Source organism: Myotis davidii, unplaced genomic scaffold (genome assembly GCF_000327345.1).
Source record: "Myotis davidii unplaced genomic scaffold, ASM32734v1 scaffold6, whole genome shotgun sequence".
Taxonomy (NCBI): domain Eukaryota; kingdom Metazoa; phylum Chordata; class Mammalia; order Chiroptera; family Vespertilionidae; genus Myotis; species Myotis davidii.
Window position 1 is genome coordinate 9,087,525 of NW_006383011.1, and position 18,774 is coordinate 9,106,298.

Sequence of the window (18,774 nt, forward strand, 5' to 3'; positions counted from 1 at the left end):
ATATACTTTCAGTGTTCATCCCGGGGATCTGAAAACCGAGAAATGAATCTGAAACTCAAGGAGGCGGAGCTTTGAGAATGATGGTTTCAGGTGATTTTTCATAGACTGTGAAATTCTGACATTTTGACTGCCAAATGGATAGCTCTCACATGGAAACATGTTTGCTGCTAGATCAGCAGCTAATCTTGTAGAAACTCAGCTTAATCATAGTAGTTGGGAAACCCAATTCTGAGCCAGCCCACCCACCAGAAATCATGGAACAGTCTCTCAACTGTCCTTAGTATTTGAGTCTCCACTTAGGGGCCTTAATCTCCTAGGTAAAGGGTGTCACCATTCCTGTCATTCTCACCAATCCAGTATCCTTGCCAGCGTACTCTGGTGAAATCTCCCTTCATCAATACTTGCATGTAAAATAAGCATCTCAAACCTAGCCCGTCCCAACCTGAACTCCTGATAGACTCCCAAAATTGCTCTTCCCATCTCAACAAATAGCAGCTCCTGGAGTTACACTGGTCTAAATCCATGGAGTCATCCTGGACTTTCTCTCTCATACTCTTCACCTAATCTTTCATTCTATTGGGTCTATTGGGTCTGCCTTCAAAATATACCCAGAATTTGACTGCCTTGTACTACTTCTATTGTTGCCACCCTAATTCAAGCCACTACCATCTCCTGCCTGGACTAGGGGCTGTGTAGAGAGCCCCTCTCCCCACCGCCCACCCATCCTGTCAATCTACACTGAGAGGGAGTTTGGAAGTGTTGGAGAGGGGATTACATATTAAGTAATATGGCCCTGCCTCTTCCCTTTGCTACCCTGGGTCTATTCTCAATTAGGTTAAATATAAATCAGATCATGTCACTCTAACATGTAAAACTCTCCAATGGCCCCCATGTCACTCAAAGTGAAAGCCGAAGTCCTAACAATGACCTTAAGACCTTACATAACTTGTTGTCCCCACCTCCAGTCAGCTGTGTGGCCTCAACTCTATTACTTTCTCTCTTGTTCACTCTGCTTCAGCCACACTGACTTTGTCCTGCTTCCTTTAACCCACCAAACTCAGTCTCTCCTTAAGGTGTTTGCACTTGCTGCGCCCTCTGTTCAGAATACTCCTATCCTAGCAGCCTCAACTCCCTCATTTCCTTCAGGTCTCAACTTAAACATCTCTGTAAGGGCTTCCTGGCCATATTACTTAATATGCAATCCCCTCTCCAACATTTCCAAACCCCCTCCGAGTGTAGACTGACAGGATGGGGGGTGGGGGGAGGGGAGACAGCTCTCTACACAGTTCCAAGGCTAATGTTTTGGCATCATGTAGCCACACAATCTGAGACATGTGACCTAGGTTGCCAGAGAAGGGAAAAGAGAGCTCAAGGGAAAGAAAGCTCGGAGGTGGCACCCTGACTCTTACCTGCCTGGACATATAAGGGGGACATATCTATTTCATGCGTATTTCATTAGCTTCAACTAGTCAGTTTCACCTAATTGAAAAGGGACTAGAGAATGCAGATTCTTTTTTTTTCATGCTGTATTACCTTTCATTGAGTACAAAATCTTCAGTAATGTCACCTAGAGCTCATTTCACCAACTGTTCTGTTTGGCTGTCAATCTCTTTCTCTCTTCAGCAATGATGAGGTGGATGCCCTTTCCATGAGGAAGGGTATCCACGTTTGTTTGTTTGTTTGTTTGTTTGTTGCCTTTGCTAATAACAAAAATGTTGGAGAGCTGGGTGGCAAAGCTGTTGCCATTGGCATCTTTCACATACCACATACCAAAAGACCCAGGGGGTGTCTCTCTGTTGGTGATCATGCCAGTTCTTCCAAGATTAGCACCTCCAGTCACCATACACAGGTTGCCAGTATCAAACTTGATGAAATCAGTAATTTTGCCATTCTCCATTTCAACCTGAATGGTGTCATTCACCTTCGCGATGGGTATCAGTGTAGTGGATGGTGTGCGCATCACGGGTTACCAGACGAGGGATACCTTTTGTGCCCACAAAGATCTTTCTCACTATGTACAGCTTATACTTGGCCTCCTCAGATGTGATACAATGAGCAGCAGGGGAACTGTTGGTGTCATAGATCAGACAGAAATTCTCTCCCCTCTTGTCAATGCTGATGACATCCAGAAAAGCGGCAGGGTAGGTTAAATTGGTTAGGGACCTTGCCATCAATCTTCTCACTTTTTTATTTTAGTTTATTGATTTGAGAGAGAGAGAGGGGAGAGACTGGTGGGAGGAGAAACACCAATTTGTTGTTCCGTTTATTTATGCATTCATAGTTGCTTCTTGTATGGGTCCTGACCAGGGATGGAACCCACAACCTCAGCATGATGCTCTAACCAACTGAGCTGCCTGGCCAGGGCACCATCAATCTTAATAAATCTGCTGCATGCAGATCGTCTTCACTTCCTCTGCTGTTAGGGCATATTTATGTCTGTTCCTTAGAAAAATGATGAGAGGGAGGTGTTCTTTCATCTTGCCGGGATCAGTAGATGGATGAGGAGCACGTGCACTGGCCAGTTAACCCAGCATCCAAGCTTTCAAGCTGCTACAAGCCTCAGGTGCTTCTTGGGCACAGGAATCACGGTGGTGCCAGGGCAGAAAGAGGATGTGTTTCCGGTACGTATTTCCGGTAAGTGTTTCCGGTGCGCCAAGAAAAAAGGGTCAGAGGCTACAGCGCAACCTCGGAGGTTCCGCCCCAGAAGTGTGTATTCTAAGTGCTCAGGAAGGAAAGGACAAGGCACGTGAATTCTGTATGCAGAACTACAGGTTATTTCCTTGGAAATCCCTCACTGCTTGGGAAATAGGGATCCTTGTCTCCTTATCTTATTGCTCTGAGATTAATATTTGATTGATTCCTTTTCATTTATCCATTCAACATTTATATATTTTTTTAGTGGCTCCTAGTGTCAGACATTGTGACAAATTCAAGATATAAGGCACGAGGTAGTGTTGTGTTCCTGGCTGCGGTGCCCATGGCAGGATGAGAGAGGCTCACCACAGTATGTGACACCACTGGCTTGGTGCACATGCCCCCTGGATGTATGTGCTGGATGGACAGTTTTACTTCTCTCAGAATTGCTGATGGTCTAAGAGGGTGCTACTAATTTAAGTTTTCCTAAAAGTTCTTACAATCCTCTCAGAAATTTACAGATCCACTGTAGACATATGTAACCACACAATGAATCATGATATCCTTTATTTAAAAGTAACATGTAAATGTTCATTTGAGCATCCCATGAATTGAGCACAATTCCTCCTTGTTTAGACCTCAAGTGTACACCGTGGAATTTTTTGCATCCATTAGAAGCAAAAATCTAAACATGCTCACAACAACAAGGAGTTTAATTTTTTAATATAGTGTTTAATAGAAATTTTAAAATAATGCAACTTGGTGAATAAAATTTATGTAAATTAAAACTACTAACTCAAAACCACAAAACACAATATATTCTTCAAGAAAGCATGCATATCACATATATATATCCTATACTAATAAAAGAAAAACATGCAAATTGACTGTACTTTCGTTACGCTTTAAGCCACACCCACCAGCCAATCAGAGCAACCAAGATGGCGACCGGCAGCCACGGAGCTGGAGCGAGCAGGAGGCTTGCTTGCTCCAGTGATGGAGGAAGCTAAGGTTCCCCACCTGCCAGGGCTCAGCTCTGAGCTCCACTGAAAGCAACAAAGTTTCAATTATAGAAGGTAAACAGACCTCAGATACCTGCTTTTAGCCAGCCGTGGCCACAGAGCTGGAGTGAGCAGGAGGCTTGGGTTGCCCCTGGCGATGCCCCAAGTGCACAAATTTTTGTGCACTGGGACTCTAGTGTGTATGTGAGTGTGTATGTGTGTGTGTGTGTGTGTGTGTGTGTGTGTGTGTATATGACACACTAGAATGGCTGCTTATGGAAGAAAAGGTAAATGGAGTGGGAATCAAGCTAAAAAGAGAGGGAATAATAAAATAAAACAAGAGAGCACCCTCGCATGAACTGTGCTAATGTGCCATCAACTGAGAAATATTACTAACTTGTCAAATATTAAATTTTACATTCTAAATTTTTCCCTTTTTTGAGAGGCACTCAGAAAACATTTGTTGAATGAAAAGGTTTCTTTTAAAATTAGTCTTTAGAACAATAAGACAGATTGACAGGTTTCCTTCTACACTTCTATGTTCTGATCTAAGCCCAGAGTTAAGTCTATAAGTGGATAAAAATTTGACAAGCATAAAAAATGGTAATACTCTGTATTGCCAAAGGAATGAAGAAAGGGGCAATTTCAAATTATTGATAGGAATGTAAAATGGTACATCTCTCCAAAAAGCAATATTTATTCAGATCCATAAAAATATTCACAGTCTTTAACCTAAGAATTTCACTTTTAGAAATTTATGATAACAAAAGTAATTTATGTATAACCATATGTATATAAGATGATGTTTGAGGCAATATTACTTGAAAAAAACAGAAAATTGCACGTAATATTTAGCAGATTGGTTAAATAAATGATGATCTATCCATATGATAGAATTATATTTAATCAATGTATAATAATAAAATAAAATGTATGTGATACATTATTAAGCAAATATAGCATTCTAAAATATGTTGGTAATTCCAATTTTGAAAACAGAAAGGATGTAAAATGTTAATGGCAGTTATCTCTGTATTAATATATAAGTTCAGTGAATATTTATTGAGTGTAGAATTATATATAATTTTTATATTCTTTTTCCTAATCTATAATAAATATTATTTTAATTGGGAAATATTATTGTAACAAACATCAATAAATATATTAGATTATAATTTCACCTATTATACTATATTTTGTCTCAAAGGCATGAAAAAGAGATTTCCATGCTATATTCTGAAAATGATATGCTTTCCTATTTACCAAACTCTCAGAAATTTTTCACATGCACATTTCAATCATTACTCAGTTATACTTCACTGTGTCACTTTGAGTGACTATATCATTCCCATGATAATAATTAAAGAGAAAGTCATTTTGAGATAGGAATATGGATAAACAAAATCTCCCCTGTAATTTTCTAGACCTTAACCAAGAATTCATTAAGCATTTTAGGAAGGTTGTGTTTGTGATTAAAATCAAGGGAATCCATTTTATCATCAGTGTGGGTTTCTACAGTTCAGTCATGTCAGGACACAAGAGAAATGACAAGGCATAGTGATCCATTTGAAGCCAAGAGTTAGAATAAAACTCAGGTTGGCTTTTATTTTAGCAATAAAGAATAAATGCTATTTAAATTTTTTTATTCTGAAATATAAATCCCTGGAAGGGTGGAGAGATAAGCAAGAGCTGGATGGTGTCTAAATTAAAGTACTGATATACTTTCCATTTTTCTAGGGGATATATTTTCTAGGGGTAATAGCTAGTTCTAGTATCTTATTGCCTCAATAATTGAACCTTCGGGCAGGGGTGGTGGGGGGGAGAGAATAAAAAAAACCTCACACACAACAAAAACAAGCCTGGATCCAGAATTAAATTTCACTTATAGCAAATGTTACCTTAAGAAAATACATTTTTTAACATTACAGTGTAATGGATATAGCCATAAAAACCAATGTGATGTTTTCGGGCTATTAAGTACACACCAACACAAAAATAAGGCATCTTGGTTGGTAGAGGAATAGAAGCATATTTCAAGGTAAAAAGTTTACTGTTAACATCATTTGGAAGATAGTATTTTTTGATGTTTACTTATTATTTTAAGGTGAGACTAAGATTTTTAAAAGTACATAGTTTTTTGTTAAATGTGCATTTACAAACCCATCTATCACCTGTTACTTTGAATTATATTAACTTCTTTGATATAATCTTTAAAATTGAGTTATGTAGATTACTTGAGTTATAATGAACAACCTATAAAATCAAATGTATTTAAAACTAATAAATGCAGCTAATGTAAAAAACATTAATTAAGAAATTGATTTTGTTCCTTTTATAATAATAAACCTGTCTATCTCTACAACTCCTATGATATGCCCTTCTCCAACTAGAAGACATAAACCTATATTTTGCACCACTTATTGCTATGTATGGACTGAATTTATCCTTCCAAATTTTTTTTTATATATTTTATTGATTGTTTACAGAGAGGAAGGAAAAGGGATAGAGAGCTAGAAACATCGATGAGAGAGAAGCATCGATCAGCTGCCTCCTGCACACCCCCTACTGGGGATGTGCCAACAACCAAGGTACATGCCCTTGACCGGAATCGAACCTGGGACCCTTCAGTCCCCAGCCCGGCGCTCTATCCACTGAGCCAAACCGGCCAGGGCTAGCCTTCCAAAATTTATATGTTGGAGCCCTAACCCCCTAATGTGGATGTATTTGGAGATGGGGCCTCCAATGAAATAATTAAGGTTAAAAGAAGTTATAAGGCATGGTCCCTAATTCCGTAGGCCTTATCACTCTCGCTCCTCAAGAATACAAAAAGAGACCAGATGCATACTAAAGTTAGTTATCTATAAGCCAGAAAGAGAGATTTCACAAGAACTGAACTGACCAGAACCTTGATCTTGGGCTTCTAGCCTCCAGTGTAAGAAAATGTTGTTTAAGCAACCCAGTCTGTAATCTTTTGTTATGGCAGCAAAAGCAGTGATACATAATGATTTCATATAATTTATATATTTGATATATTTTGTACCAAACAAATTTGATTAAGATATTGATTGATTGGATTCTACTAAATAGAAGATTCTTCTACTCTCGAGACTTTGAATTCATTCTGCAAATTGGGGTTTGTGAATATGTGACACCCATTCTACTGTTCTCCATTCCTAAATGAATGATAGACATTACTAACTGACTGAAGAATTCTTTCCTACTGAATCTAGACCAGACTTCATAATCCTTGTCAGCAATCCAAGATGCCACCACCAATAAAAAGAGGCAGACATTTAAGTTGAAGTCTATTTACCACTTATATATTACACTATAAACTCATTGAGTGCTTGGATACTATTTTATTTATTTTCAAAAGCCTATAACTTTCACATGACAGAAGCTCTGCAGATACTTATTGAATTGAATAAATTTTATTTTGAGTATAAACCTTCTATAAAGTTCTCTACACAAAAGTTTTGAGTCTTGAATCAAGATAAACTTGTCTTGACTCTACACAAATGCATGGGAAATACAGCATCATGTGTACTTTTAATGTTGACTGGATTTTCATCAAGTATGAATAATGAATCATAATAATGATCAGAATAATAATTCAATACAATAATGCATAATTCACAATAATGAATGGTGTGTTATGCAACATTATGTGCAAAGTTCAAATCTGGAAGACCCAAGGACACAAAAGAAAAGGGAAACGCAGTCCTTTGCCATAAGGAACTCCCCATTTACTTGAGATATTAGATTCTTGCACATGATCATTTCATTCATGATAGGAACAGAATGTGACAAGTGCCCCTGCCAAGTAAACGGTTTTGACAATAGGAGCAGAAGTGTTCAGAAAAAGGAGGGGAAGATTTTGTGTTTTTTTTAAGCTAAAAGGAGATGTGATAGATGAACCAGTTCCTAAAGAGTTCAATTATTCTTCCTCTATTTTCTCATGACTAGCTCCCCTGTGGTCTTGGGGTTGATTTATCAGATTAGCTATTCAGGATAGTGGCATATTCCTCAGAGTTGCATGCTGTCTACACTGCCCTGCCTCATCATATACAAAGCAAATAGAGGAGAATGATTTGCTAACTCCTTGAGCACCCTGGGAGATGCAACATGTCCTCTCTTTGGTGACTCAGTACCTCATGCTCAAAGTCTTGCCATCCTGATTCAAGATGTTCTCACCACCGATAGCAATTTGCAGCAACAAAAAAAGATGTAAGGCTCCAAAACTATCTTTGAGGCCAAAATTCTAAAAACTAACGAATTGGTTGGTTTCCTACCTTCAGACAGGCACTTCTTAGGGTTATACCTAACTTACTGAAGTTACATCAGGAGGACAAAAATTAAATTTTTAACAAAAAAGAATTTGGTCTGCCTGGACTAATGGTAATGAATCATCATAATTCTTAAGATTACCAAGAAAATAGCCTATCACCCATCACATGATAAGCAATAAGCAAATCAGCAGTACATTTAGCTGATGCAGACATTTATTAGCATTTGATTACAGAGAGTTTCTAAATCATTCTGGGAGCCTGCTAGAAATTTTTTAAGTGGAAACTAGATGAAGACAACAAAGTATCAAGCTTCCCATGCATGAAGACTCAAAATACCCTTTAAGACCGTAAAACTCATACCAAGTGGAGGCCTGGAGTTTCCAGAGTAGTTCAATATAGTAGACACTAAGAATTGTGTCCCAAATTACTTTCCCCTGGCAGTCATCCCAAGTTTTTTAGAATGAAATAAAATAAATAACCCAGGCTCCATGCTGGGCACCATAAAGAGGCATCACCCATTTTCCTATAAATTAAAACACACACACACACACACACACACACACACACACACACACACTTGTTTTCAAGGTGTAGAACCACATCCTCCCACCTTCAACCCCACTGCCCCAGGACACCTGGCTCTCAGGATAAGGGGAAACTAGCATCTGGCTGATGAAGCCACATGTTTTTAAGAATGAAGGTTAAATGACTTCATTTTTGAGAAGGGCTGGGAATTGGTAGAGCTTTTCCGGCTTAAATAGGAGAAATGTTTTTATTACCAAGTTAATCACTTTTTCCAGGTGTGAACAAACCATTGAAACAGCACTAGAGCCAGAAATATTGCAAAAGGGAAGAAGGAAAGGGTGAGACTACTCCTCTTAATCTTATTTTTGAGGAGGTAAATAAGCACAGGACTCTTTCTGGTCCCCTCCTTCATGGACCTCTCCTAGCCCGTAGCAGGCAGAGGGGCAGCAGCAGGGCTGGCAAGAATGTGTGTGTGCATGATGTATTGTAAAATTGTACACCTGAACCTGTATAATTTTATTAGCCAATGTCACCCCAATAAATTCAATAAAAATAAAAAATAAGGTTTTTACCAAATTAGAAAAAAGAGAGAAGTGTGTTCAGTTCTCCATACTACCAGCTCTCTCTCCCACCACCTGCTCAGTTGGAGAAATCATTGTGTGATTTCCTGGCTCTTCTTGAAAGAGAAATCCCTAAAGGAATTCTCAACACATGAAGAGTTATTTGGCTGGAGTCCCAGGGATGAGAAGAAGGAAGAAAAAGAAAAGAAGAGCAAGAAAATCCACATTATTGAGCTCTCAGTAAACGCCAAACATGTTATATTCTATTTAATTCTAGCAATCAGACATGAGACATGGGACTTAGACCTAACTATGAATTGTAGCAATATGACTTTAACATCTCTGAAAGCCAGCAGTTTCATCTGTAAAGTAGGGTAGCTAATAGTAATAATCTCTAGGGTGATAAACAAGATTATATAAGATCATGCTTGTAAAGTACCTAATTAATAAATGGTAGCAACAATTTCTAGAGATTTTACACATGAAGTAAGTGACTCCAAAGGGTAGGCAACTCTCCCAACCAAATGATAGCCTCCTGAGATGATGCTTGACTAGTTCAAAGCATTACACAAGAATGCATATGGTTTTTAAAGACATGTGCATTCTCTATGCATTCAGGAATAACTTATTAAACTCCATAATAATGTGGAACAATTACCTTTGAAAGTAACTTTCAGATCCTGCCTGTCAGCCCCTGCCCCAGGCCATCCTTGTGATCAGAATGAGAGAACTCAGCTGGCTGAGGGCCCCAGGGAGCTCCTCTCTGCCCGACCGAGCTCTCCCCTTGCTTTCCTCCACCACTCTTTTGGATGAATTCCCTTGTACTTATTTCTCCAAGCTTCTGGCCTGAAATTCAGCAGCAGCACCCTGTCCCACTCCTGATGGGATCCTTGCCCATGGATCTTGTGACAGAGACAGAATTCTTCCCAAATATTATACTAACTCTCCTACATTTTCTGACCCTCTTAAACTTACAGAACCATCTGACTAGTTCTAGCCAATAAAATGTGACCAGAAATGACACGTACCACTTTGGTACTGAGGCAGTGTTAAGCCCTTGCCAGACTCTCCAGTTTCATTTCTCCTGCTGTGGAGTTTAAAGTCTACATGACCCAGAAGGTACAGATACTAAAATAGCAGGGCCTTGGTTAGCTTGAATCCCTGAGTGACTGTGTGGAGCAGATCATCACATCATACCACACTGGACACTTTGTATAAGAAGTAAACTTTCATTTTGTTAAAACACTGATTTGGAGATGTGTTATTATAGCATAATCTAGCATATCCCAATTTATACAAAATCCAATCCCTGCCAGTAAGTTAGTTCTTGGCCACCTCACCAAGGCTCCAAACTGGCTCTCATTTTGCCTTTTTTGATCCTAGCACATTTGGCAGCAGGTGTAGAACCTGAGTTCTATTCTCTTCTCAGGGGTTAATTACAAGAATCTCTTCTTCACCCCTGAATCCTACTTTAACCCAGAGAAGGTCAGACGCTGAACTAGCTAGAGATTAGCTAAACCACCAGAATAGGAAATGAAGCAGGGAGTTTTTAGCTGAAACAGGGAGAGTCACTGGAACAAGGCAGGTAAAAAAAAGAGAAAGAACTGACATCTCAGAGATCAGAGGTAAGTGTTCAGAGTCTTGGAGTGAAATGACTTATGATGGAAAGATGAGGCCAAAGGGGAAGTGAGTCATGATTAAAGGTTGAATGGTTCTTGGCAATTATTCCCTCTAACCCTGTTTGGTGTACATGGCTCAGCTCTACTGGGTCAGCAGGTGAATCTGCAGAAGCAATTCTGGCTGGCTTCAAGGACCAGGTGTCTACTCGCACAGAAGCACTGACCAGGCTACTATGCCAGGTGTTCTGGTAAATACTATAATGTTTCTTAATGCACTGGGAAACTTGGTTTATTCCATGCCCCCGCCCCCAATCCAACAATTCATGCATCTTTCACCAGTGGGCTCCAACCCAACATGCTTAATAACTTGCTTCATATCCTAAAAGTTTATAACCTGACTCACTTATATAATTTCTCCTGAATGAGCACAGAGCTAATTGAAGAACTTAATGACTAATTTCTCAAGCCAAACAAGACATGTTCACATTACCTTTTAACATTTAAGTTTGTGACCAACCAGGTTATCTGATTTGACTATGAAAGCAATAATCATACCTTACACTCCAGATAACATTAAAAATCAATGTGCAGTGAAAAAGTTAATTAAGATTATAAAATATTAATTATCCTTTTTGATCTTTTCATTAGAAAAACATCTGTTCTTCCTTCATTTGCTCTATCTTCTAAGCCAAACTGTAGATGATGTATCTCTGACTTTACAAGGCCATAACCAGTGATATTTACAAGATAAATCTTCATATCACACACTGAATATTCAATGAGAAGCAGCACACTGCCCAGTAGCTCCTCCATTATTGATATCCTGCATATCTGCTGTTATACTTTTAAGACATTAGGTTAGGTTGAATCACATAAAATTGCCGATATTTGACAATTTATGGCCAAACACACACCCACCCACACACACACACACACACGCACACACACCACACACACACAAAACAAAACAAAACAAAACAAAATCTGTTCCAATTCCAAGTGTTCATATGGTTCAACCTTAACTTTTAACAGAAATTTAATTTTTAAAATATTTTTAATGAAAGAAAAAGAACTGCAATTCCCAGGCAACGGCTCTGCCCTTTCTCTCTGATGGTGTGTGTGCCTCCCTGGGCCCCCTTGTACCTGTGCTAAGGCACTTGTACTATCCGGTGCTTCCACAGCCCTGCAGCCCTCCCTGGCCCTGTCTTCCCCTCAAAGGTCTGACAACTTGGAGAGGGGGGTTCTATTCATAAGGGTCCCTGGCAGCACAGCAGCAGGCACAGAGTAGGACCCCAGTCTTTTCTAGAAGATATTGCCTTTGTCAACAACCCTTGCTGGGTGCTTGATTGGTTACTTCCTTTCCAAGGTATTTATAATAATCCTGTAGTCGTCTGTTTTAGGAGTTTACCCAGAATCACATCAAGCTCACTACTTTGCATTTTGTAGAATCTATTATAGTCTCCCTTTTTCTAAGGATTAAAAAATAAGAGGAAGTTTAAAAACAGAAAACCTATTTTTCACGCTCGGATCTCCAACTGCTCACCATAGTCTACATGACCCATTTGCAAGTTCTCTCTGAAGCTGAGGTGTGATTTGTCTGCACCTCGAGACCTGACCTCCCTTCGGAGGGTGAATGAGAACTAGCTCAGCTCTCAGGCGCAGATCGGAGAGCCAGGGCATACATTGTGCCCCTCCTCTTCCCCTGATTACATGAAACTTAAACAAATAGTTTCATCTCTCTACGTCTAAGACTCCTAATATCTAAATAAGATAGTGCCTAAAACCATAGAGTTATAGTGCAAATTAAATGAAACCGTGCAGGTAAATCATTGAATGTTGAAGCCTTCAAAGGTGTTACTGTTACTCTCGGACATGGATTTTTCTTCAGGCTGGACTCCCATTTCTCTTTTGTCAGTGTTTGTTCTATGCTTTTCAACCCAAAGATTATTCTTTGTTGACTAAAACGAAGGTGAACAGAGGTGGAGGAGCTCTGGTTTTCTTGTATTGTTGGTCAGCACACAAGCATCCTTCCAAGGAGCAGGCCCAGGTCCTCCCCTACACCTTGAGGGACTTCCACTGAAGATAATTTTGTGGGTTTTGTTGCCCTGAGCATTTCTCACCAGGCTCGTGGGAATGAAAGCTGGCCCAATACAGTTTTGCCTCTTCTGTCTGGCTCCAAGCACTCTTTTCTATCTTTTGCAAATCAGAACTCACTGGAGAGCTCCTGCTGTAGCCATCCTGGTTTCCCTAAGCAGCCACGTAATTGCCCCTCCCTGGGTGGGTCAGTGTCGGCATAGTCTGACCACTGTGGTTTTGACAGCTTCCCGTCTCTATGACCTTCCCTCCAGGTACCCACTTCTCCGGGCTTTGCCTCACCGGGTCCAGCTTTCCTCCCTGGCTCTCACTGCCGCAGGGATACCATGGGCACTTCTCACAAGGCTATTCTCACTCTTGGTTAGAATTAGATCTAAAGCAGCAGTTCTGCTGGTTACTTTCTAACTAAGCAGGAAAATAGCAGATAACCAGAAAATCCTCTTTGTGTGAAGGTGACCGTGGAGGCTTCTAGTGCAAAAGGGTGAACACCAGTTTCCACCGAAAGAGCAACTCTAACAAAGGGACTTCGAACACCCTGTAGCCAGCAAGAGAGATGATGGCTTGGGCCCTGGATAATTTTGCATCCCTTAAATCATGTTTATCCAAATAGCCACTTCATCTAAGTGAGGACCGTCTTGGTGCTGCGAGGCCACACGTCCTCCCCCGTTGCCTCCCTGGAGAGAGAGCCTGAGGAATCCCTTCTCGCTGAGCCCATTTCTCATCCGCAACATAAGGGTGTTGCAATGATCTCAAAGGCCTCATCTGTATGAAAGTTTTCGGATTTTAAGTGTAGACTAAGGGTTCCTCCTTATAGCTAATGTTTGACCGAATAACAAAACAAAATATACATCAAAGAAGCACATTAGAATTCAAACAAATTTTTCAAGTATTAAGCAAAATATATACTTCCTATCTCTTTTCTTTTATGTATTAATCAAGTTCTCTTTTTCTAAGTATTCATTCCTTTGCAGTGAGACTGCCATGAAGTCTGGGTTTTTTTTTTATCTGTTCCATTTCCCCAGTAGGTGGCACTCCATTACAACTTTCAATTACTACCTTCTGCCTATAAAGTACACAGTCCAGAAAATAAGGATGAAGACAATGTGGGGAGCATTTGTTTAGCAAACACAGATAAATAAGAAACCTTTATATTAATTATGCACCTAAAAATTCATTGATTTTCTAAATTTTAAACAACTAGGTTCTACTTGTAAAGTGTCATAATCAGAATGTTTTGATATAGGCATGTCAGATATTTATGATAAAATTATGATACCCTTTAAAGTGATGAAACTTTGAAATTATGGGTGATCCAAATGATGCTGCCATATTGCTATTTAAAGAACATTTAGAAAATAATTTTCTGGAAAATACTCCCAGGATTGATTTCTTGCCTACATGAGAAAAATAACTTCAGTGCCTTCTTTTGGACAATCCTTCCCCAATAGCATCATCTTCCTGGATAATACTCACATTCAAGAGTTGTTTGAGTCTCCTTTTTCCCCCTGGAAAGGGTTTGGGTTTTTTTTACAAATATTCTACACAATCAAATTTGACCACCACTTTTAATTATTTTGGAAAGAGCAGAAGGTGGCGACACATTACCATATTTTCAGCCCATGCGTTTTGTCTCCCAGCTAGTTGCTTTTGCCCCGGTGGGTAGAGCATGGCCCATATTGTAGGGAGATTTATTCTGGTATACCGGCAAGCAAAGGAGCCAGTAGTAAATGAGATGGGAAAGGCCTGTAGCATCGGGAAACATGAGTTTTACAACTTTGAATTTAGCTTCTGAGAAAGGTGAGGTGAGCAAAGATCTCACCAGCCTCAGGTCATGAAGAATCAGACCCTGCTTCAAGCCTGGAAATGGATTAGGAACCTCGGTCCTACCCATATAGATCTTACCAGGATGGTCTTGCTGCCCTTGGTCCGGATGCAGGGCCTGGGACAGGACTGGCTACCTGATAGATACTGTTGGAGCTAGAACCATCCCCAATCCTTACCTGCATGCATTCTTGTTCTCTTATTGGAAGGGACAACCTGAATTTTGGATTATTGGCGAAAAGCTTCAGGGCTGAGTTAACCCTGAAGATCAGTTGCATGATATTCTTTAAACTTCTAGTTACATAACAATTGTTTCCTAGTTGCTTAATCCAGTTTGAGTTGGGTTTTCTGTGACTTGCTCCTTCAGCTCCCTCTGATGGTCAAAGCCTCACCCACAGGCCACCGCACAAATTAGTAACTGAAGCTTGGCTGATTGTTGTCACAGTTCTGATGATGCAGGTTTCAGGGAGTGGTGGAGAAACCATGCCATCTGGCTATCAGGTGAGGGTTCCTTGGGCAAGCCCTCACTGACTCTGAATGACTTTCATTTTAACCTTCAATATGCTTTCTCCTCTGCTTGGAAATCTTCTACCGTGGGAACTTGAAATTAGGATGACAACAACAATTCTGTCAACAGCTGTTTCTACAGTCCTATTTAAGTTTTTCTTATTCCTAATATTTGTTGAGCATTTACTATAGGCTGATCCCTGTTCTAAGCACCTTTCTTATATTGACTTATCGAATCCTTAAATCAACCTTGCAAGGTTGGTATGATTATTATCTCCGTGTTTTAGAAGAAAAGGCTGTCATACATCATCTCATATGCCACAAGCCAGAGAGAACAATATATATTCGTCTCTTAGATTCATCCACACAAGTTTGTGATGTAAAAGAGGCATCAGGCTTATGGCAGTGGCCCAGGCAGGCCTTGTTCCAGGGGCTATGAGGCCAAGGGGTGTTTGGCTTGTGGGGGCCACTATCACCAAACTTCCCTCAGAAATGTCAAACCAGGACTTTCAGAAAGTTAATCAGTAACACATGGGTAAGGGCCAGCTTCCAAACAGACTTGGGAACAGAGAAGAGAACGGATCTGGATATGCATATGACATCTGCGAGGGCCGGCACTGTGGTCTTCCAGCAGGGGACGAACTGTCCCCATTTGTCTGGGATGGAGGGGCTTCCCAGAATCTGAAACTTTCAGCGCACACACCAGGAGGTTTCCAGGAAAACCAGGACGAGTCACTCTATTTTTCAGAGAAACTCAGTCCTGCTTCAAACTACCAGAGACTCCAGGGGCCTGCTCTCTTACCTCAGAGTTCTCAAAACTCCTAATTTGGTTTCCTTCTCCCTCCATTACTCAGACAGGGATGGGATCTATGTGTCAAGCTCTATGTCACTTTCAAAGAGCTTTCCCAGTTGGTTTTAGCACAAAGAAAGAAAAGCCCTGCTTCATGCAAGTAATGAACTTGTGGAACTTATTAGCTCTAAAAATAGAACTGATAGAAAAAAAATTAAGTTTGGATGTTTTTTAAGTTCAGAACACGCTACCCAAAATGTGGCACTTTGGCATACTGATTAGCTTGAGTAAAAGGAACTTAAAACACAGTAGATGCAAGAAAGGGACTCTGGTCTTCCTTTTTCCCCAGAAAACAGGAGATAAAGTCCCCATGTGACAGGTGCCTCCCCTGTACCAGGAGGAAGAAACATTCTTACCACCAGAAATGTGAAGTCAAGGCTGACAGAAGTCTGTATAAACAGACCTTGTTAAAGTAACTCTTTTTTTTTTTTTAAATATATTTTATTGACTTTTTACAGAGAGGAAGGGAGAGAGACAGAGAGTCAGAAACATCGATGAGAGAGAAACATCGACCAGCTGCCTCCCGCACATCTCCCATATATTTTAGTTACTTTTCCACAGTCCCACTATGTGCTCAACCTAGTATATATGCACTTGGACCTAGGCACTTCTTTGGGTCTTTGGGTCTTCTTTGTGTGTGTGTGTGTGTGTGTGTGTGTGTGTGCACGCGCGCGTGTTCCACAATTCTGTAAATAAAATCCATATTTTTCTCCTGTTAATTTTGTCTATGTCAGTCCAAGCTGGAGACGCCAGAAAAGTGGAGGAAAATTTTACTTGCCCTATAGGTGAACTAATGATATCCAGATCTCCAAAAGCTTGGGAATATTAAGATGGGTGTAAGGAAAGGAAGGCTATCACCCTTTGAGTATCCCTCAGGCCCCTGTTAGCCAATAAGACAGTAGCCCAGGTGGACCATGTGTTTGACTCAGTGTTGCCGTTCTTATATACAGCAATACTTATTGGTGTTTTGGGGAGAAAATAAGGAACAAATAACCTTGACTAAAATAAATATATAACTGAAAGAAGTTTTTAAAAAGAAAACCAATATGATAGAGTCAAATGAGTTTATTTATCCTTTCTTCCATTTTGCCAAATTTAAAATACTCATAAGAACCAAGAAGAAAGATAATTCCAGTCACTCATTTTTTTAAATCTCCTTCTTATACCTTAACTTGTTAGATTCAAATGACAAGTCTTCCTGAGCGGGTAGGCATATAAAATCCTGTAGAGAAGGGTCCTGCCCAGGACTTGCCTCCTAGAGAGCCATCCCTGGCTATTTAGAAAACCCTGCCACCCACGTCCCACCCAGCCATGGTTTCAGACCATGAACCCTGAGCATTTCCAGTTTGCCACGCTGAAGTCCATCTTCTCCTAACTTGACTTTTGGCTCTGAACTCTGCATGTAATCGCTGCCTTTAGCCCCTGTAGACATGGTGTTTAATCTTCTTCCTCAGTCATCAAGAGTTTAGCTACACACTTTGTTTGGCTTGTCCTTTGGGTTTCTGGAGTTCTCTGTGGGTCCTGATGGGAAATCACAGCCTTAGCCTTGGCCCCTCAAAATCTAATCCACTACCTAGTTACTTAGCTGCATAACATTGGCCTCTACTACAGGGAGTCAGGCCCGAGACTCAGGTGACCTAGAATCTGGTACTAAATGTTCAATGCCATGGGACTCAGTATTTTCAGATTAAAATAGGGGTAATCCCTACCCACCTCTTGAGGTACTTGGAGTCCTTGGGACAACTTCATAAACCCATGAGGAAGAGTGTCATGATTCTAAGAGCCTCTTTGCTCATAACATTGTCCTTGACTGTGTTTAAAAATAGGCCCTGTCCTGACCGGTTTGGCTCAGTGGATAGAGCGTCGGCCTGCGGACTCAAGGGTCCCAGGTTCAATTCCAGTCAAGGGCATGTACCTTGGTTTTGGGGCACATCCCCAGTGGGGAGTGTGCAGGAGGCAGCCGATCGATATTCCTCTCTCATCAATGTTTCTAACTCTCTATCCCTCTTCCTTCCTCTCTGTCAAAAACCAATAAAATATATTTAAAAATAAAAAATAAAAATAGGCCCTATGATTTCCAACGTAAACAAACCTATGCTGATCCAGACAAGCAAAGCAATTAGAGAGTATACGTAAATCCACCCTGTTAAAATGAAAGGTGCTGTCTAAAACTGGTTCCCAGGCTTGATTTGTATTCAGAACCAATCAGTAGCACAGCATTAGGAAACCTCTGATAAACCCCATTTGCTATAATAAAACGACGATCATCATTGTTACTCCAAGAGAGAAGATATCACTGCCTCCAGAAAACTGCTAAACAGGATTAATAAACATGATCCAGGCAATTCCAGATTTCTAGAATCAATGAAGTCACGTCTCTGCTCAGCACTTTCTCCAGAAGTATCTGAGTCAGCCCTTGGCTAGTTCTCAAATCCCCAGGTTCAGACATGTGCTTCCTGGTGGGAAGGGTCCTCATTCAAGAAGACAAGCTTTCTGATTAGACACCCTTTACACCCACTGCCTCCCTTATATCTCTCCGGGATAAAATTCATTCAGTCTTTTAAAAATAAAACACATCTGCTTAACCCTGCCCTAAAGAAACTTCCATTACCCTGTTTTGTTTTGTTTTAATAGCCACGTGATGTACTGGCACTGAACAGCAGAGACTACATGGAAGAAATATCTCCCCACTGTTGCTTTATCCATTTAACATGTGTGAATCTGTGATCTCAGCGTTCCTTGTGCCTGGTGACTAATTGAGTTTGAGACCGTAGCTGTCAAATGCTGGAAAAGGAATGATTTATGCTAAAGATATTTTTGGTCTCTGATATGCCCAGCTTCAGAGGGAATAAAAGAAGTTGTTACCATGTCCGG

General features: G+C 40.3%; 1 pseudogene; it reads right to left on the reverse strand.

Moving 5' to 3' along the window:
- Positions 1 to 1,579: 1,579 nt before the first annotated feature.
- On the reverse strand, positions 1,580 to 14,821 carry LOC102774760 (annotated as a pseudogene).
- Positions 14,822 to 18,774: the final 3,953 nt, after the last annotated feature.